General features: G+C 47.0%; 1 protein-coding gene across 1 annotated transcript in view; it reads right to left on the bottom strand.

The window, feature by feature from the left end:
- The window catches only part of LOC144102621 (uncharacterized), a 73569-nt gene extending 56464 nt beyond the window's left edge, over positions 1 to 17105 (bottom strand). Inside the window, exon 1 of the mRNA XM_077635841.1 lies at positions 17047 to 17105. The gene's annotated coding sequence lies outside the window, so the exon portion shown is untranslated. The remainder of the gene's footprint in view (positions 1 to 17046) is intronic.
- Positions 17106 to 23110: the final 6005 nt, after the last annotated feature.

Genomic DNA, 23110 nt, shown 5'->3' with positions numbered 1-23110 from the left:
GTGTAACCAGAAAAACTCATCCGGCGCAAAAAAATAGACCGCGTTAAATAGTTCTGCTTTGCGGAAATCAAAATGTAGCACAATACAAAGTATAAGCGGAATGACTTTGATCCCTCTAGCTTGTCTATTACATTCGAACATAAAATGCAGATTTCGTTTACCATTGTGAATAATAAAGAGAGACATAGACAGTGTTGCCATTTGAGCGTTTTGTCCGCTAAATGTACCGACTTTTGTTCCCTCCTAGCGGGAAAAATGTTCCTCTAGTAGCTAGCCGAATTTGTAGCGGATTTTGAATCTTTAATAGGCAGGTTTCTATGTGTTAGCGGATTTCAGGTTACTTGAGTGGATTTGAGTGCATCTGTATGAACTGAGAAATTCGGTCATCGAGTTGTAGCAATAGAAAGTGGCCCGTGGATTATGTGCGAGGAAGGAAGTTTATCAGCGTCGCCGGCAGCCTGCTCCTCATCCGCGATGTAAGTCAGTTGGCGCGGGCCGTTACGTGACACGCCTTAAAGAAGCCTGCGGGGAGATGCGCATCTTGCACTTCTCCGCACATGGCTGCTGTGGGGGGCCAATTCATCCCATGCATGACTCCATGCGGCGACAGGCGACACGCCAGCGCCTAGGCACCTGGGTCACAATTGTGCGACCCTACCTCGCCTCAGCACTCCGTAAAAGCGCAGGTTACCATGGCGCCAGCATCTTCCAACAAACAGTCGCTCTACAAACTGAACGCTCTCTTTCAGTGCTTCCTCCCTCCCCTTGATTCTGCTATGCGCGGAATAAAGCAGTCTGCTCGGAATATCGGCATTTTGTGCGGCGCTTCGCACGCAAATAGCCTATCCCACAGTTAATTTACTTCCTCGCTGCGAACGGGAATGGGAGATTATCATGTCAAAAGCGCCGAAAGTATGCTCAAAATTTTCGAGAAGAATGGCTTAAACTGAGCAGCTTGCTCCTCTTGAAAACTACACCCAGTGAATTGAATGTTCCCGAATGTAAGTTTTGCCGGTGCCAACTTAGATCCAAATACAACGACGTGAAGGCGCACAAAGATTGAAAAAAGCATCAGAATGCTGCTAATATATTGGGCTCGTCACTAAAGCAGATTGCCTTCCCGAAAAGAACGGAAAGCGATGCAGCGAGCACAGCCGTAGACGGGGCGGCGTGGTTCAATGCTTAACATTGCAGCATTATGACTGCCGACTATTTGGCAGAATTCATCATTGAATCATTGCCAGACGGTGCGGCTGCTAAAAGCTGCAGGATGAGGAGGACAAAATGCGCTTCAGTGCGAAAAAATTTTCTCTACTCGAAATCTAAAGAGGAACTTTCATCGGATATTGGCAACATCGAAAAAAGCAACATTGTTGACGAATCGACTGGCATATTGGAAACAAAGGATTTGTCAATAAGTGATTTACCACAGAGAAGCGATGTCGTCAGTTGTAAGAATATTCCAGTTACTTTGCGTGCTCGAATCATGCGATGCATGCGGCATTGTTGAGAGCATAAAATGTGCACTGGACGATCACAGCCTGAAATTAAAAAATCTGGTTGGTATCAGAACAGACAACGCGAGCGTTGTGACAGGTGTAAACAACGGCGACCACACACACCTCACGTCTCATGCTCTTCATCTGAATTTTATTACATACGTCTGCCATTCGCTCCAGCTGGCGACATCAGCCTCTGTGGGAAAAGGGCTCCCAAGAAGCTTAGAATACCTTGTGAGGGAAACTTACAACCTGTTCGCTGGGTCATCATCACGGCAGCAAGCGTATAAGAAACAGTTTAGCCTCTTGAACAGTGGAGACGTACCTGTGAAGATTGTGTAAGCTTGTTCGAATAGATAACTTTCTTTCGCGACAGCAGTGGAACGAGTGCTGGACCAATGGGAGGAGCTGAAGGCGCACTTCGAAACGGTTAGGTGGACGGAAAATGGTTATGGCGCGGAAGTGCTTCACTCCATGTACTTAGAAGACGCGAGCAAAGCTTATTTGCTATTCCTAAATCCAGTACTCCTGGAAATACAAAGAGCGAAGAACTCTATTGAAGCGAATAATGCTGACCAGACAAAGATACCGGAAGACATCGCGCGAGTTTGTCTACTCTAAAAAAAGTTGTGCTTCCAAGAGTAAACGTGGACGCAATCAAGACCAAAGTAGAAGACTACCTAGACCCAAAACCTCACGTGGGCTCCTTGTTCGAAAAGCACACGCAAGAAATGATGGAGCGGGCTTTAGTCCAGAAGACGAGGACGTGTTAAGAAAGGGATGGATAAAGTTCCTGTTTTCCTCATCGAGCAGATATGGCAGAGGCTTCGCCAACATTGAAAACGTTAAAAAACGTGGGGCAGTTGCCAGTAGAAAAAGCCTTGAGTGTATTGAAGCCCTCTCTTGTGCCACTGATGAAAGTTGTAGGTGTACCGCCAGGCAAAATAGATGGGGTGGAAAGCCAATGGAAGTGCATCACAACTGTCACACGGACGAATACCTCAACGACTCAGAACTCCTAATGCGAAGTGAAAAATTATGCATTCTTCTGGCAATAATCCAGAGAACTAGCGGAGTTTTCTATCTCAATGCTGTTCCTACATTACTTTAACGCGGAAGTCAAAAGATCATTTAGCCAGATGAACCCGCTCAAGACAAAGCTGTGAAACAGGCTTGCGCCAGCTACAATCAAAGCCATTATGATGATCGTCAGAGCGGGTCTGAAGAGGCACGGCAAAATATGTTTTGACTGCCAACTTCCAAAAAAAGTTGCCCTACTCGTTGGAACTGATACCAGTTAGTTGAGAGAAAACTGACGCCAACCAATATTTTAACTTTGCCCAAGGTTTCGGGACGAAATCGTTCCCTTCTTCAGCGGTGACTAAAGTGTGCCAGCAGCAGCAGCCTTCCTTCTCCCTTTGTTAGCACGTGGCGCAGTCCACTAACGCACGTGGAGGGGAGCGTGCCTGGAGTCCTCTTCATCGCCGCCTTTGTGAGCCGGATGTGCCAGGAATCAACATGTCGCCTCTTGAACAGGTTTGACTCCACTGCCAAGACGCTCACCTCCTCGAAGGCTCTGCCGTGGTCGGCCAACACTCCCTAACTCGCAGTGTCGGCGGGGGGGTTGGATTCTGAATTCATTAGCCGGATGTCATTTTTGTGTTGTCTTATTCTTTGGTGGAGGTTTTTTGTTTCGCCGACATATGAAGCCGGGCACTTGGACCATGGAATTTTGTAAACGACACCCGTTTGTTTTTCTCTGGGGACGCGGTCTTTCGGTCGTAGTAAGAAGCGGCTTATGGTCGAAAGCGATTGTTCAGCCACGTAGATTTCATTTTTTCCCAGAATGCGTGCAAGTGCCTCGCTGGTTCGTCTCACGTATGGAAGCACAACGCGCGTGCGTTTCGTTGTTTTATTGTTGGCTGGTGCTCCTGTCCTCCGAGCCTAGCGGCACCAATGCGTTGAATAAAGCCACGTGGTAACCATTCTTCTATAGGTCGGCGAAAACGGTGGCTTCTTCTACAGAAGCTGTTTTCGCCGACCTACAGAAGAATGGCTACACACGTGGCTTTATAAAACGCGTTGGTCGCCGTCAGGCCTGGAGGACAATGTGACCAGGCAACAATGAAACAACAAAACGTGCGCGCGTTGTGCTTCCATACGTACGTGAGACGAACCAGCGAGGCGCTTGCACACTTTAGTCACCCCTGAAGAAGGAACAGAGTTGGTCCCGAAACATTGGGCAAAGTTTAAATATTCTTTGGCGTCAGTTTTCGCTCAACTATCTCAGGACCCCAACCAGACGGACTTCCGTCGAATATGTTTTCTAACTCATATCATTACGCCTTGACTTCTGCCAGCGGACAGCACAGTTGGCCAAGCGCTTTGTCACCTGCTCCCGCACAGTGGCCACGTACAACCCATGTAGCACATGACAGCGGGCCAATATTAGAAAGCCACTGGCAAAGCGTGGCCCTAAGAAGGAAGGCCCATAGTTGCCAATGAGGATCCGATATTGGCTGGGCCATCAGAAAATCATGGCTATGATGGGCCATGTTAGCCAGAGTTCTCCAATTCTTTGCCAGAATTGGCTAAGCCATTTTCGAAACCTGGCTATCATGGGCCATGTTAACCAGAGTTATCCCACTCTTTGCCAGAATTGGCTAAGCCATTTTCGCAACCTGGCTATATTTGCCTTAGCTTGCCATCCCTTATCCAGTGTTAAAAGTATACTGGCAGGTGTTGGCGAACATGCACCATCCATTATACTGGGTAGAAGATTGATTTTTTAATTTAATATTTATAATAGTTTATAATTTTCGAACGCGCTAAAACTCGTTTGAGCTCCTGGGCTGCGCTTGTGTGAGTTCAGGAATTGGACGTTTTATTAATCTTTTTCTTACCGAATACTTTCGCGGTATATGTGTGGGGTTGGATAAACAGCGAATATTTTCCGACCGCGCAGTCGGAGATAGAGGCATAGTTACGACGAAAAACTCAATGAAACCAAATTACGCTGTCAGCAGATCGCGCCGGCCAGATGGAGCTCTCGCACAGGAGAAACTAAACGAGGAGCGTGTCGACGCCGTCGAGGCGCGGCGCGGCGACGTCTGCCGCGGGTTCCGCCGCTGATGAATTGTGTTCTAAGGTGCTTCCCAAGAATTTCCAAACGCATTCCGAAGCATTCCGAACGCATTCACTCACTGTGTGCTGCTGCCATCGACTTTTGTTCGGTTCGTTCGCTGATTTTGAGTTGTGCAACGGCGTGACGGCGACTTCGCTGGTGGTCAGTCCAGTGTGCATAGTCCGCCACAGAGGAACCGCTCTTCCGCATATAAGGCCCGTTTCACATGCTGCAACTAGAACAAAAACAGTCGGCCAAGCCGGTGATGCCGCAGTGCGATTTTCGGCCAGTGCTTTCCCATGCAACTCCGCAGCGAATTCGGTCAAAGGAATAGTCAAGGTTTCTTGATGTTTGCAAAGCCAATCCATGATTAAACGCGACAGAAACGCTACACGAAATGTGTTGATGATGTTATGACGAGTGTATTTTTAGATTTGGGGCAATATTTCAATGCTTTGACTAAAATAAACAGTTTTGCTTCCACCGCGGCAACAGCTCCCACGTGACCGCACGTCGCACGCAGTCTCGGCGCTCCCCATTGTTCAGTCTCTGCGCGAACGCGCCGATGCTGCGACTGAATACCAACCGGACGGAACTCGATCGCAAGCCGTCTGCGACTAGACCGACGGCCCTCCCCAGTCGCAGACCGATGGAGTTCGCAGTGTCGCAGGCGAAAATCGCATGCATGTGAAACGGGCCTAAGGCCGACGACGACACCATCCAGACAGACAAATACGCATCTGTAGAGTTCTATCGTTAATACTGGGAATTAGAAGCGGCTGCAACTAAGCACTAAAATTCCTGTGAAAAGGCCTGGTAAATTTGGTAATTAACAAATATGCGCTGGCATGACCCAGTTGTAATTATTAGTGTAACTATAAATGGCTTAGCCACGCCGCTAATAAAAAAAAAACACTTTTTTGAGAAGTGCACAGACAGAGGTCACGCTGTTGCCTTTGTCCGATTTCTGGGCGTAATAACCCGCCTATTTGTATAGAATTTATGTATTTGAAAGCGTTTCTGCACGCGCTTGCGCGAGAATCTGAAAACCAGCCTAAGAGGGCTTCCTTCTAAAAAAATATCAAATGACCTTCATTTCATGATTTCTTTAAATGAGAAAACAGCTTTTTTGCTTCACTCTAGAGATTTCACTGCCACACTGCGCAGTGGGTGTCTGCTTAATAGAGATACTAAATCAAACGTAATAACTTATTGCCAGTGCATTCCCTAAGCCGACTTTGCGTGCAATTTTAGCAACGTCCAGAAACGAAGCTGTGGCCTCGTTAATTTACAATTATAAGTTGCACACACACGAAACATTAGGCTGCCGCTTCGACACGCGGTAAAAGATTCCTACTCTTCCGTACGTCGTTCCCTGTGATCGCGCCTTCCCCTGTGTTTTCCTATTTGGTTTTTCTTCCTTTTCTGGACATCGTAATGTGTCAAAATGTCGTTTTTTGTGCATTTTATTGTTTTGTTGCGTAATTTGCATTGAGGGCTATAGCTCTTGCAGACGTCTTTACTTATTTGCTCGCATTTTTTTTTCTTTCGAATATTGCCTTTATTGATGAAAAGCATCGATCTGAAATAGTTGCGAGCCACCGTTCAACACAATTTTGTTTTTTTAGCTTTTTGTGTGAAATTTCCACACCAAGAAAACGTTGGAGGATTGTTCGACGACCAGCAAATAAATCTACTGACAAATGGTGCTAGACGCATATTAACCTAGCTTGTTTGACACATGTCCCGTACGTAATACTATGAAAGTGTGCGAATTTGCTTGCATAATATTTAATTTATTGTTTTATGTTTTTTGTTATTTCATATCATTTAAGCCATCCTGAACTAACACACGGCCCCACAGAATGCGCGAGTGCCTGAAGTCGTTTTGGCGAAGTGCATCTTGAGCTCCACGTTTTTCGCTTCAAAGTTTTCGGTCGCCAGACATGATGCTTCTCCTGCGGCTTTGCAAGAATACTTTGACGCTTACACGTTTTCCACACACTTACCTTCAAAACTGCTTATGACTCATTCTCGGAGAATTCCACACCTCTTTCACATGCTTCGGCCCCCTCCTCTTTCTCTTTTGAATTCTCCTATCTCCCCAACTCATCTCCCGGACGTGTCCTTTTCAAGGTAGCGCGCTAACCCCTCCCCCCCCCCCCCCCCATAAGCGCTTTTTTTTACTCACTTTCTCCTAACTGTTTCTCCCATCCGCAAGTACGCGCTGCGCCTCTCGTTGCTCCCCCCTCCCCCACCCAAAGATTTTCTTTTCTCTACCTTTCAGCTCGAAACTTTTTTGGGGGGGCCACAAAAGCTGTGTAAAAGAAAATGACTCCCCTCCTTGCTGCCCCGCCTTCCCATCACCGTCGTCTCCCCTGCCATTCGTCGCAGCGCGATGCATCGCCACGACACATTCCTGACCGGAGGAGTCTTGGCTTGCCTGACACGGCGGCGCCCAACCGCACAACAAACGCGACGAAAGAGCATGCACACTCGAGCTGGCCCCGTTCGTAGTCTGCGGAAGCGAAAGCCCACATCCGATACTATGGGCTCCTACCTCCATGCCCGATGCGTTCGCGTCAGTCCGGCCGCATAGCAGACGTGCACTGACCGCGATGCCATTCTGAGTCAACGCCTGCTTCTCTGCGGATTACCACGCATTGAGAGCCTTGACGCCACCGCTGCTACATTTCGTTTCAATTGCTTTCAGGTTGGGTTGATCACCGATTCCGAGCAACCATGACTGTTTTGCAGTCCCGACGGCACTGCAACATCCGGCAGCTCAGTTGAGCTTATTGAGATTAATTAAGTAATTTCATAGTTTGAGAAACAAGTCTGATTGACGCAGATAGTGAAATCAGCTATGTAATTTACATCCACTGTGACATCCACTACGTGAATGGTCGGCTAGAAATGCGAAAAACGCAAACTTACTACACATATCCGATGATAGCGCTCTACATCCTCTAGGATCGACACTGCTTTACTTTGTGTATTCCCCTCAGAGAAGCGTACAAAAAGACGATGGGTTTTTTGCTGATTATGCTCCACAGTTAGAGGACTTTCATTTCAGGAATTTCATGAAGGCACCAATTACACAAATTATTTTGGTCGTATTTTCTTTTTGGTAAATACTTAACTCTAGAAAGGCCGTCGCGGGGGCTCAGTGGTCATGGTGCCCAGCTGATGACCCAAATGACTCGGGTTCGATCCCGGCCGCGGCGGTCTCATTTTGATGGATGCGAAATGCTAGAGGCCCGCGTACTGCGCGATGTCAGTGCGCGTTAAAGAACCCCAGGTGGTCGAAATTAACTAGCCTCATACTATGGCTCCTCTTATAGTCTGAGTTGCATTGGGACGATAAACCCCATTAAAATCAAAATATTAATCCCAGAAATTAAGGGTTTATCGATGTTGTGTAATCCAAGGAATATTTATATAGGAAAATTTGAACCACTCTCTATATTTTTTATTCGTCCAGAACAGGATTTGTGATCTCAGAAATGCAACTTATAAAGATACAAAATTTTAAACTACTGTAGGAAATAAAATGATGCGAATAAATACACAAAAGCTTAGGTGGAACAATGGGAAAAACGACATGAGTACTCTCAGAATTAAGACGTCGCTCTCACAGCATACACACACGCACGAAAAAAAAATAGAAACAAAATTGACACGCTGAACCAGAGATGCGCATAGCAAACGAAGACTTACACTTCAGATGCTAGCTCCAAGAACATCACTGTAGACCATTTACTGTGACTGACTGAGCGCATTCTTTCCCTCTATGTAAAGACATAAAGCAACTCCTACCAATGATGCCACGTTCAAAACACCCCATTCAGTGTAAACCCTTTCCCAGTTCACACTCATGAATTTAATTCCACAGTGCACTCATTTTCAGCAGACCCTCTGTGCATGAGCGAGCATGCACGATGTCCAAGGAACGCCTTAAAAATATATTCGGTACCTTTACTGCAGTGTTTTTATAGCTTTTATGACATTGGTAAACACAGCAGTAGGTTGAGCACCCATAATTATCCATGTTTGTTTTCGCCTTCGGACGAAACACCGTTCGTCTCTCTCACTGCAAACTGAACCAGAGAGCTGCGTTGGCTGCGTACGCCTTTCGCCGCCGCTGTTAACCAGGTGGCGCCACTCGCGCGCGCCAAACTGCAGCGCACGGAGCCTATATGAGAGCTCCGACGCGGTTCACTGCCCTTGCCTGCAATACCTTTCTTGTAAGTACTAGAAATACTTTATCTTGAGATACGTTCGGAATTCAATGTGATTTTGGGAGTAAGTGTTGCTCTGACTACATGCGGCTTTATTTTTTCCGGCAGGAAAAGAGAACGAGACAAAGCACGAGGACGACTTCTATGTATCTACTCTCATTGCCAAATGTCTGGCTTGGCGTCGTGCGCAGTGCAGATCTGCCCGAATGGTGAGAATTTTATTTTTCGTCTTTGGTACAATGAATTCACCAAACATTCACTACTTTCTCGAACAGCAGGTTTGAATTCTTCTTACATTTCATCCAATTCATTCAGGAATACGTTTGTCATGTACAGCTTATGCAGGATAGGAACCAGAACTGTTTTGTGTTCCACTACAGACCAGTCGGTAAGGATATGTATACTACTTCTGCGCTCTTTCTCTGTGGTTAACACACTTGCAGGTCCAATTAAAAATGCGCAATTTAAGGCAACTGTTTTTGCCAACTTATCTCACAATGAAAAAAAGCCATTACTCTGGACGGTCAGACGGGTGTCTTCTGTGGTTTTCAAGTCAGTTTCGAATGTGTATTACACGCATTGGAAGCGACCAAGATAAACTTTCGGATTTAAAAAAAAGTTGTTCTCAGCTTTTTTTCGTCCGGCGTATTTATTTTTAACCCCATCAAAAAAAAAAAAGCTTTGTTCAAAACTGCTGTTTTGATGGATGTTCATATGGAGGAGATGCTACAACCTGTGCATCTTTACCTGAATAAAAAATGCGCTCTCAGTTTAGAGATACGTATTTATGATAATAAAACAAAATAAAACATTTACTTCCTTTCAATATTACATTACTTTGTTTTTTTTTTACATTGAATACCTTACTGAAGGTGCGAAACAGCGCAGTTAACTAAAAATCAGCAATTTGGGACAAGGCAAATTAAATTTCACTTTGTACGAAAAATGCGGCGCTAGTTACAAATTATCCTTTAAAATGTGTGTCGAGTGTTTTCACGCCTACTGTGCCTCACAAAATTCAGTGTTATTTAATGATTTCTGTTTTTGTCCTGTGACGGCCATATTTAGGTTCATCGTGACATCTTGCCTCTCTTTGCAAGCTCGACGCATTGTGAGGTCATCGTGCAAGAGCTCGACAAGGAATTTGAGTGCAGTGGGAAATACCTTTCGCAAGAGGAATGCAACAATTACTTCAGATATGACTGAGCAGTTCACAACAGGATGGCTTCGTTAAGAACTTTATATATCTCTTAGCTGTGCTACAGCAGATTCCCGAGCTCTGTTGTCTAACCTGAATCATCGGCGCGCAGCAAACATGAAAATAAATGTACCCCAAAGCAAGTTCTGCCCAGCACCTCACCACAAGTTCAGCCCAGGGCCCCACCACAAACCCGGCACCCCACTCCATGTCTTTACCCCTGCCCGAGCCCTGCCTATAGGCACACCACCTTAAGCGCCTCACAGCTGCTTTAAATATATTTTTTTAATACTTTTGGTTGGCTCTTTTCTTGCTTACCTTCCTGCGGGCTGGTAGGTGGAATAGTGCCATGTTTGCGAAAAGTAACCAGGGTGCAAGGTTTGCATCTTCGTTGTATAGGTCAGCCTTTCCCTAAACACGAGTGTTGGATTGTGAGGACATCCTAGGGCTCTTACCCTACACATTTTTGTCACTCCAAGCAAGAAGCCAGCCATGCAGCCTAACTAGTTTCGAAGACTAAATCGAAAAGCTGGTCAGTATCCAGCAGCCGGGTTTGCATGTGCCGGTGTTCGAAAGCTGGATGCCGTTGCTCAAAAACTAGATGACATGGTTCGAAAGCTGGATACCATTATTCTAAAGCTGGGTACCAATGTTTGAAAGTTGGATGCCAGTCCGAGACCTTTACTGGCCCATGTTGCAGAAAGCTGGATGTCATTGTTCGAAAGCTGGATACCAATGTTCGACGGCTGGATACCAATGCTAGAAGGCAGGATGCAAATGTTCGAAACCTGGATTCCGATGTTCTAAAGCTAGATGCCAATCTTAGACCTTTACTGGCCCATGTCGCAGAACGAACGACAGGCCTACGTTGGCCCCTTGATCGGCCGTACGTTGGCCCTAAATTGGCTTTAAAGTAGGGCCAATGTGTCAAAATGGTAGCGCTCAGCGTAATTGCCAGTGTAGGACCGATGTTCGTGACAATTTTTGCCAATGATAGCCCAACGTTCGACCAATGCTATTGTGCTGCCTGGGGAGACTCTCCTGAATTTTACCATGACCTGCCGAGATATGCAACTAGTTCTACAAAGCCTTCGATTGAAGCGCCTAGTCCGCACTCCGGAAGGCAACAAGATTGTACCCCAGGCTGAACAACGACTGGTGCGCGCAAGGATACATGAGTGCTATGACATCCTGATGCGCAGGGAGCTGGACCCGTTTCTTGCGCCGACAACTTGAACATCGACTCGCGGACATGTTCTACTCATTGAAGGCATTCACCGTGTTTACTTCAGCAGAGCAGAAAAACAGAAGTTAACTCACGCAGAAAAACTCTGGAAGGTGCGAAAAGAGAAATACAAGGCAACTAGACCGCCTGGTGACGTCTCCAACTTTGTCACCAACTTATTATCGAAATCGCTGTCTGCAAACGAAACTTGTGCCTTAGCGAATGGCCACGGGTTCACCACCACGTCAACAAAGCCACCCCTCGCAGAATTAGTGGCAGCTGTGGAGGACGGTATCAAGCATGTTGAATCTTTTGCCCGCGAAGAAGTTCGGCTAACAGCTATCGGGGTTCAGTCCAAGATTACCGGCCGCCAGCCACAGAGCTTCTCGCAAGGAGAAATGTCAGTTCTCCGCTTCGCAGTGACCTTCGCAGCGACCAAAACATCGTCATCCTCCCGGGAGACAAAGGACGTGCAACGGTTGTTCTCAACCGACAGGATTACGAGGAAAAAGTCAAAAGACTCCACGACGCCGCAGCTTGCGAAAAATTAAGAAATGATCCAACTTCGCATCTTCAGACCATAATTAACATTTTTAGCGTCCACCTTCAAGCACCGCGTGGAATCAGAACACCTCTAATTACGTTCAATCTGCAGGAATGGCTGAGCACCGGACTTTTACGGACTGCCAAAAATTCATAAACCTGGTGTTCCGCTCCGCCCTATCGTCGACTTCACCATCTCACCGCTTAAGGCACTCTCGGCCCACCGAGTCCCATCGCCTCTGACAGGCAAAACACCAACGCACGTGCGCAACTCCAGCCACTTCGTCGAACATCTTTCCCACGTACAACTGGAAGCGGACGAGTGCATGGTTCTCTCTCGCTCGTGCGCTCGAACCACTTAGGGACCGCCGCAGTTTTCCGTCTCTGCTCCGCAGGTTCTCCTTCGCGTTGCACGTTACAGTTTGGTATAGCAGTGCTGGGTCCTGACCACCGCACTCCGTACAGCATCACTACGGACCTTACACTTGTTCATCAGCGACCCAGCGGAGAGTTGCCTGAATTTGGGCCCCTTTCTCCGCCTACAAGAACGACGCAGCCTCGGCCACCGAGTTCAACTGACATGGCCACTGACAACAGGTCCCCGGCGCCAGCCCAGCCTAGCCCTCTGAGTCGAACTGCCATGGTCACTGACACCCGGGCCCTGGCGCCGATCATTTGTCACTACCGCAAACATTGCCATCTTTTCACGGTGACGTGTTCAAGAACGCTAAGAATGGGCCAGAGACCTTCGAGTGGGTCGCCCGCTACAACGGCTGGAGCGACGAGCGCAAGCTCCACAATGTATATTTTGCTCTGGAAGACTCTGCACCGACGTGGTTTGAAAACCACAAGACTACTCTTCCCACCTGGGAGACGTTTTTCTGGAATCTCCTGGCTACATTCCCCAATGCCGAACACCGCGAGAAGGCTCCAGCTGCGCTGCACTCCCGAAATCAGCGCACGGACGAAAGTGTGCGCATGTACATCGAAGATATGGCCCGTCTTCTAGAGCGTACCGACCTCACCATGACGGAGGAGAAGCTTCGCCATCTCATGCGTGGGGTTATGCAGGAACTCTTCGCAGGCATCGTACGCAGCCCACCCCGCACTGTAGCCGAATTTCTCACCGATGCGACCACCATGAAGACGACGCTCCGACAACGGGCCCACCAGTACAATCGGGACATCAACAGCATTGTACCCGAAGCCTTTTTTTCGCGTTCCTGGGTGGCAGTGCAGACGCCTTGCGTGAACTGATTGGGTCAGTTGTCCGGAAGGAGTTCCAGGTTGCGCCTGCGCCGCTGGCAGCGCTGACAGAAGTCGTCAAGGACGAAGTGCGGCAGGTTGCGCAGGCAGCTCCTGTCCCGAAGCGCCGCCCCGGTTCGATGACAGACACAAGTACGCATTCATTGCACGTCGTACGGCTGGCTACAGCCCCGCTACTCCGACCCCTGCCATCAGCAGGATCTGCACATGTCACGCAACCGGACCAGGCTACGGTATCACCCCGACGTCTCCCGTCAGTATCACCGCCCCATAATATTCCACTGCCACTTCCACTAGCAGAGATCTCTGCCGGATTTTGGAGTCATGCTTCAGCAGCACAGCTTTTGCCTTCAAAGGAGAATATTATAAGACGAGCAGCGGCACTGCCATGGGCGCTGCGATCTCGGTGAGTGCTGCCAACGTGAAGATGGAGGCCATTGAAGAGAAAGCACTGATGTCATGTCAAGAAAAACCAAAAGTTTTTTTTTCGTTACATTTAAGACGGCTTTTGCATTCTGGAGACATCGCAGGTCGAAAATTTCCTTGCCCACATCAACTCAGTCGAGCCTTCTATTCAGTTCACAATGCAACGAGAAGTGAACGATACACTGCAATTCCTCTAGGTCTTTATTTGAGGAAAAAAGGCAGATCTAAAGTTCGGTGTCTATAGGAAGCCAAACCATAAATGCCGCTACCTAAATTTTAATTCCAACCAACCTACTAGCCACAAGGTATCCGTCTCCTCTTTTCTGAGAAGAGCAAAGTCAATCTGCTTCTCCGAAGCAAAAACAATAGCAGAAACTAACGTTTTTGGCCTACCTACTGAATAATGGCAACACACGCTGCTTTATGCAACGTGTTGGTCGCCGTCAGGCTCGGAGGACAGGGGTACCAGCCAACAATGAAAGAACAAAACACGTGCGCGTTGTGCTTTCATGCGTGAGGGCAACCAGTGAGGAACTTGCACACATTCTGGGAAAACATTGAATCCACGTGGCTGACAAACCCGTTTCGACAATAGGCCGCTTCTTACAATGACCGAAAGCCCGCGTCCCCAGAGTAAAACAAATGGGTGTCGTTTACAAAATGCCATGCTCCAAGTGCTCGGATTCATAAATCGGCAAAACAAAAAAAAACCTCCACCGCAGAATAAGGCAACAGAAAAATTACATCCGGCAAATGAATTCGAAATCCAACCCCCTCGCCGAACACTGCCAGCGCGCAGCCCACCGAATAGCCTTCGAGGAGGTGAGCGTCTTGGCCTTGGAACTAAACCTGTTCAAGAGGCGACATGTGGAGTCATGGCACATCCGGCTCACAAAGGCGGTGATGAATAGGACTCCAGGAACGCTCCCCTTCACGTACCTTAGTGGACTGCGCCACGTGCTAACAAAGGGAAAGCGAAGGCAGAAACCCGCTGCTGCTGACACACTTTAGTCACCCCTGAAGAAGGGACCCAGTGGGTCCTGAAACTTTGGGCATAGTTAAAATATTGGTTGACGTCAGTTTTCTCTTAACTCTCTCAAGAACTCAACCAGTCGGACTTCCGTCGTAGATAGTTTCGTTCAAATGATAACATTTACAGAGGACAGAGTTAACCATCAACATCAGGAAGTGATACGTGTCAGCGCATTTCCTGTAGGTCGCTGACGAAGATTCCGATGAAGATGCTGATGCATTTGTGTTTTGAGGTCACGCAGCTTTTCTATGGCTTTGCTTCAACGCTCGCATAGAGTTGCTTTCGGCTAGTCGTGAGTAGTACAAACATATTTACATTCCTCTCATGTTTTTTCTTGTCATTACCCAAGCAGTGTGATTGATGGACTCCGTAACCCTTCTTGCTTTCTCCTAATGTTTATATAGAATAAACCTATGAAGAATGTCACCTTGCGGAGGACTTTTTATTCAGGTTATTGCGGAATGTGCATTTGAATAGAGTACAATGAACTTACAGCGTACTTATGTTTCTTTTTTTTACTCACGCCTTTAAACAAGATTACTGGCAAGAACGCTCACTGAGGATGCAGCAGGCGCTAAACGATGCGGTACGAGCTGCCCTGGACGCTGCCAGCGAATGTTGATCAAAAAATAATGTGACTGCACGCCTGAAGAAAATGTTTTCTCCTAGCCAGAGTTGCGCGATAAAATATGCCACCTTGACCTCACGCTCATGGCTGATCAAGATACGCGCTCAAGCAGACGCCGCTTCAAACGCCGCTGCCCATTCTTGTTTCGTTTTTGCTTACCCCCTGTTTTGCTCATAGTTCTGACACTGAATCGCTACATTTGCTCGCCTTTCTAAGCCAACGAAAGACGCACAGCGAGTATTTTTACATCTAGCATCTCAGTGCAAATCAGTGGATATTCTGGTGTTTTTAGAAAACATTTTGCGGATTTTTAGCTCATTTATGAACCCATTTTAGTGGAATGCTCGGAAGTAGAGGTAGCAACACTAGTCACAGAAGACCCTGAACATCATGGGCTGTTTTTGCCCACTGCTATGTATTAAATTTGTAACGTACCAAAGAAAATACTTTCTTTGCTGTCCCACAATGGGCTCAAACCGCTACAACTGATGAAGCATAACTACAGATAGCATTTTAAAATTCAAGATAGCCGCTCTGTACGGTAAATATCCCGTTTAAAAGAGACTTATTGGAAAGTTAGTCTGCCTCTGAGAGATAAGACATTGAAAAATTTCTTAGAAAGCGTTTCGGGGCTCTCTAAGAACAATATTATGTTCACTATGCTTTTTTTATAGAGGAACTTTGGACGAGAGTAGTTAGTGAGAAAATAAAATTTCTTTAAACAGCAACCGAGAATAAAATAAATCTGAAGTGCATTAGTCCAATTCGTTTTAAATGCAGAGAAAGTCATTTACACTACTACTCTTTCAAGGATTGAGATATTTTTACGAAGACAAAGAAGAGCGCAGTGCCACCAGATGGAGCGCTCGAGCTAGGCCTGAGCGCATTAAATCCTATTTTCATGTGTCATCATGTCGTCCCTTTCCTTGGCTTGCCACCTTGCATCATTTGGTCTGAGGTGCGGGGTACGCATCGTCATCCTGGTCCCTGGAGCATCGGCGCCTTCTACTCCCCTTCGTCGTCGGCCGAGGGGACCTGGATTCCGCCGCCCGTCTCAACCCCATCTCGACACGACCAGAACCGACCAACCACTTTCCCCCGCCCCGTCCCCAGACCCGACCACAAGACGCGACGACCAAGACCAGACGCAGTATGACCCGAGGACGACCCAAACCAATGCGGCACCCCCTCCCCAGCTGTATGGCGAGTCCTTAACCTTGACCTTCGGCTATGGGCGACCGACCGCTGGACCTGAAGCTCCGGGGCAACCGTTCATCTGAGCATCTCGTTCATCTTGGTGGCATGCCTTTCATCTTCATCTATACTTTCTTATCATGCTCATCGCCACCTCACCATTCCGAATTCAAGCCATCGATTGCGACGATCGCTCGGAGGACCTGGGTCATGTTACGAATACGAAGAAGAGGGCAGTGGCGCGGGATGGAGCACTCGCGCTAGTCCCCGCAGCCATTAAATTATATTTTCATCTGCCATCATGTCGTCTCATTGCTTGGATTGCCGCCTTGTAACAATATTTTAAAAATATAGAAAAAGTAGGCACGGCTGCCAGTACAGAGATTGGTGGTCATGCTGCTTTGCGCCTCCACAGAGGAATTGTAGATTGAGCTATGATTTGAGCATGTGCCAATTCCATTCATATTATCACGCATGCACAACTATTCGGTTGTAAAAATAACTGCATCCAACAGAAATGTCAGGGCAGAGCTTAAAAATATTTCTTGTTTTCTAGGAAGCCGCAAGCATGAGGGTCAAATATTTTCCACTTGAAATACTTTAATTTAGGTAATTCAAATAATCCAATCAAAATGAGCATTTTCATCTCTTGCGTCCTACGGTACTCACCTGCTAGTCCGAATTGAAGGAAGAGCTTCTGTTTCGTCGTAGAGCAGTTCTTCTTCCTGAGAATCGTTTCCTTCGCGAAGCAGTGCTTATATATACATATATCAAATGTCACAATCGAGGGCAAAGTACTGAAACTCTGCGGCACTAGTATTGTCAGTTTTAGAGTTCTTTTTTCTGTACCATCCTAAATGTCAAAGGAGAAATAGCCGACTGGTGGAACATATGCAAGTGATATTTGTTTGCTTGACTTTATGAATTATATTTATTCAAACACCTGCCTGGAGAAAGAAAATTTTGCTGTAGATTCGCCTTCCTTTCCTCGAAGCATGTTTGTCATTTAAAACACTGCGTTGTAATATCGAACAAATGCACGCTTGGCGTAGGAAAACAAATTGTTGGCTGGGTGAGCTGTGAACACTATTTAACAAAGCCAACCGTACATTTTCTTCTTGGGTGAAACGGAAAACTGTGACAAATTAAAAGATACAAATTTGTTCGGGACCAAAACGCGGCTTTCAGAAATCTTAGTTGCAGCTTTTTCCAGCAGGTAACATCGGTTAATTTGTATAGCCACTGCTGGATTTATTATAGGCACTGCTCAGAACTCATGGGAATTACAGTGTTTAATTATGGTAGCTCTAAAGCTTTATTCTGCCCAGGCTACCTCAGATGCCTCAAGACCGAAACACACATACGAACAAGCAGCGCGAATCAGGTGTAATGCAAGAACATGAAGGAGGCCAAGTGAGCCAACGCGTTCAGTAATATTTGAAAACACAGTTGAAACCACTGATAGTGAACCTGACGATAAAGCAGATTATGCACGCCCCATCCCAGGTACATAATGAGTGCACTTCTGTGAGTCGCACAATAATTCGTCGGGAGATATTTGAGTCTAGTGCGTCGACAGTGGTGCGTCGACAGCGAAGCGCTACACGAGCAAGCCCAGCTTTGCGCGTGTGCACGAGCGAATCTATTTATTGCAAGTACCTACAGCGCCCATGAGGCATTATTGTAGACGGGATATAGCTACATACAATAACACATGCAAAGAAGATAATTGGTAACATGTCAGCAAGGTAACACAACATACTAAAAAAATGAAAAAAACGAATTCACAAGTAGTATGAGTGATAACATAACGTACATCGGCACAGCGCCGGTAAACGCACGAGGCCAGGAAGAAATACAACAGATCGTCATTTCAGCAGTACTTTAGAAATCAGGTGCACAAACCACATCATTCGGAAGCTTATTCCAATCCAGAATTGTGTTAGGGAAAAACGAATACTTAAATACATTAATGCGGCATTGATAACTCTTAATCTTTTTCGTGTTGTCTAGTCTCTCCGAAATGTAATTTTGCTGCTTAAGGTAAGTGTTTTTATTAATACCGGTAAAATCTTGGTAAATGCTGTGCAAGAACTTCAGCCTTCAGATGTTTCTTCGGGTTGCCAAGGTATCCCACCCAATACCGTCGCGAAGTTCTCAGCTCTTTATATGAAAATTATAATTCCCAATCACAAACCTTGCAGCGCGTTTCTGTACCCTTTCTAAGTTGTCAATGAGTGTACCCGTGAAAGGCTTCCATGCTACACAAGCGTATTCTATTACTGGTCTCACCAAGGTTGATCTCAAAAAGGTGGCCGCCTTTCCCTACCTCCATGGTGTTTCACACCGACTCAAGAAACTTGCGGCGAAGTATGACGTTGGCGTTGTCTTCACAGCTAAAAACAAGATAGGAGGCTTGTGCGCCAGCGTAAAAAGGAGGCTTGATAAAACATCAAGTGATCGTTCCCGATGCACAGTGTCACAGTGTGGTCGATGCTACTACGGGCAGACGGGTAGATGTCTAAATGTGCGCCTGACGGAGCATTCTAACTCTCTGGGTGGGAAGGCGAACTCTAATCTGGCGTTGCACGTGCAATCTCGAGAATGCAAATCGGACGATGATCTGTCTCTTTGCACGCCTGACTTCAGCGACACTACTGTAGTTGATAGAAATGAAAAACAAATCTGTCGCGAGATAGTTGAAGCCTTCTACATTGCTAAGGCTAAGGACACGTGTGTGGCTAAGCCGTCGGTAAACCTTCACGCTAAGGAATTTGCCTTTTTAGATAACTTGTTAGTCAGACCCTGACATTGAAAAATTTATTTATGTGCCCTTTCACTGATATGGCTTATGTGCGCGCACCTCAGTGCGAGTCTTCGTTGTTTTCTTCCTTTCAATAAAACTTCAGTTGTTAGTCCAGCCTCGTCTTGTTTGCTTCTTCCTTTGTGTCGCGTCTTCTGGCTGGTTTAAAATGAATACTGGTCTCACATTTGTTAAATATAATGTTTCTTTTAGTACCAGCGAGAGCTTTTGAAATTCCATTGGAAAAAATACAAAAGGCGACAAGCTTTGGCAGTTATCATGTCAACGTGGGCTGTCCAGTCTAGCGATGCTGTGAGTATAACACCAAGATATTTAACCTTATCTACAGTTTGGATAGTGTCATGGTGTTTGTAAGGCCAAGACGACGAAAAGCGTGGGGAGCACGAGGAGCGGAAAGGTAGCGTGCGAGGAAACCGACGTGTGAAGGGAGACAGCGCAGCGGGGGTTGTGTCAATCAAGCGTGGAGGTGGCGGCCGTCGGACGTTGTGTCCGTGCTGCCGTAGACCTCCCCGCGATCAACGTCGCATGGCTCCTTGGTTCGCCTGCATTAAGCCTACGGCATTTCGGGATGCCGTCCCCGGGTCCTCGCTTACGCGTTTCCTGCCTCTGCCAAGTTACTGGGGCTGTTGTCGGGAGTCCATCGGTGTATCCCTGTGGTCCTCGCCGCTCTTACTACTACCTGGCTCCGTTCCGCCGCTTCCTTCGAGGCAACACCGGCGACGTGTCGCAGTTCATCCACCCGCGTCCGCCGCGTCTGCAAGGCATCCCCGCTTCAGTTTTCACTTTAAAAATCTGGGGAATTCTTTCCTTTAACGTGTAATTTTGTGCCCGTGTTAAGTTTGTGTTTTTATCTGATTTTTCATTTCTTTTCAAGTCTTTACCTTTAAAATATGAATACGGCTTCGTTTTGTTTTGTTCGATTGGTCTGTTGTCGCGTTCTAACTTGCACGCGATAGTGTTCCCCTTTGGCAGTGCGGAACGCGTTTGAAATTGGCGGCAACTTCATGTTACAGCCAAAAATATGAAGTTGGACTGTGTAGTGTTTCTTTCTTTATATGTCTGTTATGCGAATCTGCTCATTCAAACTAGATCTTATAATGCCGCTTTCCAAGCTCTCTAACCCAATCGCATTGGTCTTTGCGGATACTTTGCGGATAAAAGCACCTTTAGTGACGCGAAGGAACTAATCCCAGCGGCAGTGTCCACGGCAACTCGTCGTAGATATCATCCTCTTTATCGTCTCGTATTCATGGCTTAAGGAGTCTGTTTAAGAATCACGTGCTTTTATTATGGCGCTCCGTAGCCAGCCTTGTCATCCGCACCAAAAAAGCAACCCCAGGCGGTATTAGGGCAGGCCAACTGTGCAATGACGACGCATTGCCCGTCCGATAACGGTGTTCAAACGCGGTGGCCTTGCGGTTAGAGCATGGGCCTGGCATGTGGGAGGTGGGGGTTCGAACCCCAGCTTCGCCAGTTACCGAGCGGTTTTTCAATGGGTTAGAAGCATTCGCTCGGCTTGGTGCTTGGCTTTTTTGGGGTGAAATTCTTGGACAAAAGGGCGACAATTGGGCATCATCAATCCATTCGTATTTGAGATGGAACAGCGAAAAGAAGCACCGAGTATTCTCCGGCTGTTCGAGAGCGTTTTGTATAGTTATGTGGTTTATAAACCCGACCCTGCGCAAGCAATTCATGATGCACTAAGCAGTCAGTTGCGTCCACACGACTTTCTCGTTCAAGAACGGAAAACAGGGATGCCCCCCCCCCCCCCCCCCGCAATGCGTCGTCTGCCTCTCATCTATCTATTGCTATCAGAATGCTTTGGTGGCGCAGCGCCGAATGTCCACCTTCAGACCGTGAATTATCCTCGTGTCAAGTAGCAGTTCTTTCTCGTCACTTTTGAAAGCAGAAAGCCAGACCATCGCCGTCAGAGCAGCACTACTTGGGAGATTTCCTAGGACGCAACACAGCTTTCATTCGCTGCCGTCCAGAAGGGCGCAAAAGTTCGGTACCGGGTAATATCGTACTGCACTTTCGTGAAGCGCAGGGCATCGCCCTTCAAGGCATGCGTTTCCGACAGCTGCGAAAATTTCGTTCGAATTCCATGCAAGTCATGAACTAAGGGGGCAGAGAATGTCACGAAGATTTTAAAAACGCTTGTCGCTTTTCGCTCCAGTAAACAAGGCTTTTCGATTGCAGCCTACAGTTTACAGCAACTTCTCGCTCATTTTATGCGCGCTGTGGACCACGGCTTGACGGTTGTATCTTGGACGCAATAACATTATCTTAGAACATTTATTTATCGCAGCATCACCTTAGTTGATAATAAGTGAACATTAGTGATAACTGTGGCCGTTAAAAGTAGGCTCAACTGTATTCTTACAATTTGGTTGTGGTCGACACGTGTCAATCGGCTGTCATCGTGCGAAATGGGGTTGGATCACAGTGTTGGTTAAAGTGTACGTTGGCGGCGGAGCATCGGCTGCAGGCTGGGTTTGGGGCAGTGATAATGGTCACTTCCTGGACATTGGTTTGCAGCCGTAGCTCCTTAGGCGCCCTTGGGCAACATGCTCGAAGATTGAGCACTGCAACCACTACGGTCACGTCCATGATCACACAGAGCTCTTCTGATGCAGCCACGTTCGCATGTGCACGTGTGGTGGCTCACACAGAATGTTGAGAGCGGCCCCGACCGCGCCGTCCCGTGCGCGGCCTCTTTGTCGTTGCGGCAGTTTCTAAATCCGTCTTAAGAACGGAGACATCGAGTACACAGCGTACTGCCAGCAACGTAGACGCTTCATTCGCGGAAATGTTTTGAAAAGACATTGGTGGAGTTCCGTTTCTTCGCAGAAACTTGCGCAAAAACACACAAATATCAAGAAAAATATTTCCGAGGGGCAGAAGAAGATACTTGGTTCACACCGACGTTCTTGACGCGATAGCTTTCAAGGGTTCTTACGGTCGCTCGAAGGTCGCCTCACGCACCTATTCGCAGACTTTGACACGCTTGTTGTCATGTAATACCGTTTTACACTCTCCATCATGAAATTTATTCGTGACGCTAACTAATAAAATCAATAAGTGTTCCTTTATCTACTTAGCCAACTGTGTGGCGTGAGGTCCTCGTACAAGGGTTCCATATATCCCACTGAAAGAATGTTCCTCAGTGATGTGGACTGAGGGCTTCTCCCTGTAGGGAACGGGGTCCACGAGCTAAGGAGAGCGCTTCGATTCCGCTTTCGTCCTTTTTTTCTTTTCTTAATTTCAGCTTCACTAGCCTCTTGACCAATCAGGGTTTTCTTGTCCCTGTGGCGCGGCGTTTCCTGCCACACGCTATCTTTAACCCTAAACCATTAAACCCTTAGCCGCATACGCACGTGCAGCAATGGCAAACGGTCTACTACCCTTCCAGCTGAACTGCACATTCCTCATGGCAGCAGTCAGGGTCCAGTGGCAATAGCAGAAATGCCCCTTTAATTTTTATTTGACATTTTTACATACAAAGTTTTCAAAAATGGCACTGATAGTGATTTATCCCTCGCAATTCGACAACATTTTTTTTATGGCAGCATGCGCACACGTAATATGTGTCCACTAAAAAAAACACGCAATCTATCTTGCCCCAGTGACACTAATTCCTCCACGGGTATAAAAATTCAACTCAGTATTCCTACACATCCGCAAGCACAGTGCATACGATTTCTCCAATTAGGCTGTCGTCGTGAGATGTAAACACAAAGCGCTCGGCAGGAAAGACATCGTGTATTTTAGGACGATCAAAGGTACTGATAGCCACACTCGATTCCTGGAGAGCGCTCCACATCAAACGCTTTTCTTGCCTAATATTTTTATAGCAGTCGAGAGATCTCCCGGCTTTTCTCGCCGTTTTTAATTTATGATGACCCGCGC

This window comes from Amblyomma americanum, chromosome 8 (assembly GCF_052857255.1).
Source record: "Amblyomma americanum isolate KBUSLIRL-KWMA chromosome 8, ASM5285725v1, whole genome shotgun sequence".
In the NCBI taxonomy this organism is placed as follows: domain Eukaryota; kingdom Metazoa; phylum Arthropoda; class Arachnida; order Ixodida; family Ixodidae; genus Amblyomma; species Amblyomma americanum.
This window is presented reverse-complemented; position numbering and strand designations above follow the sequence as displayed.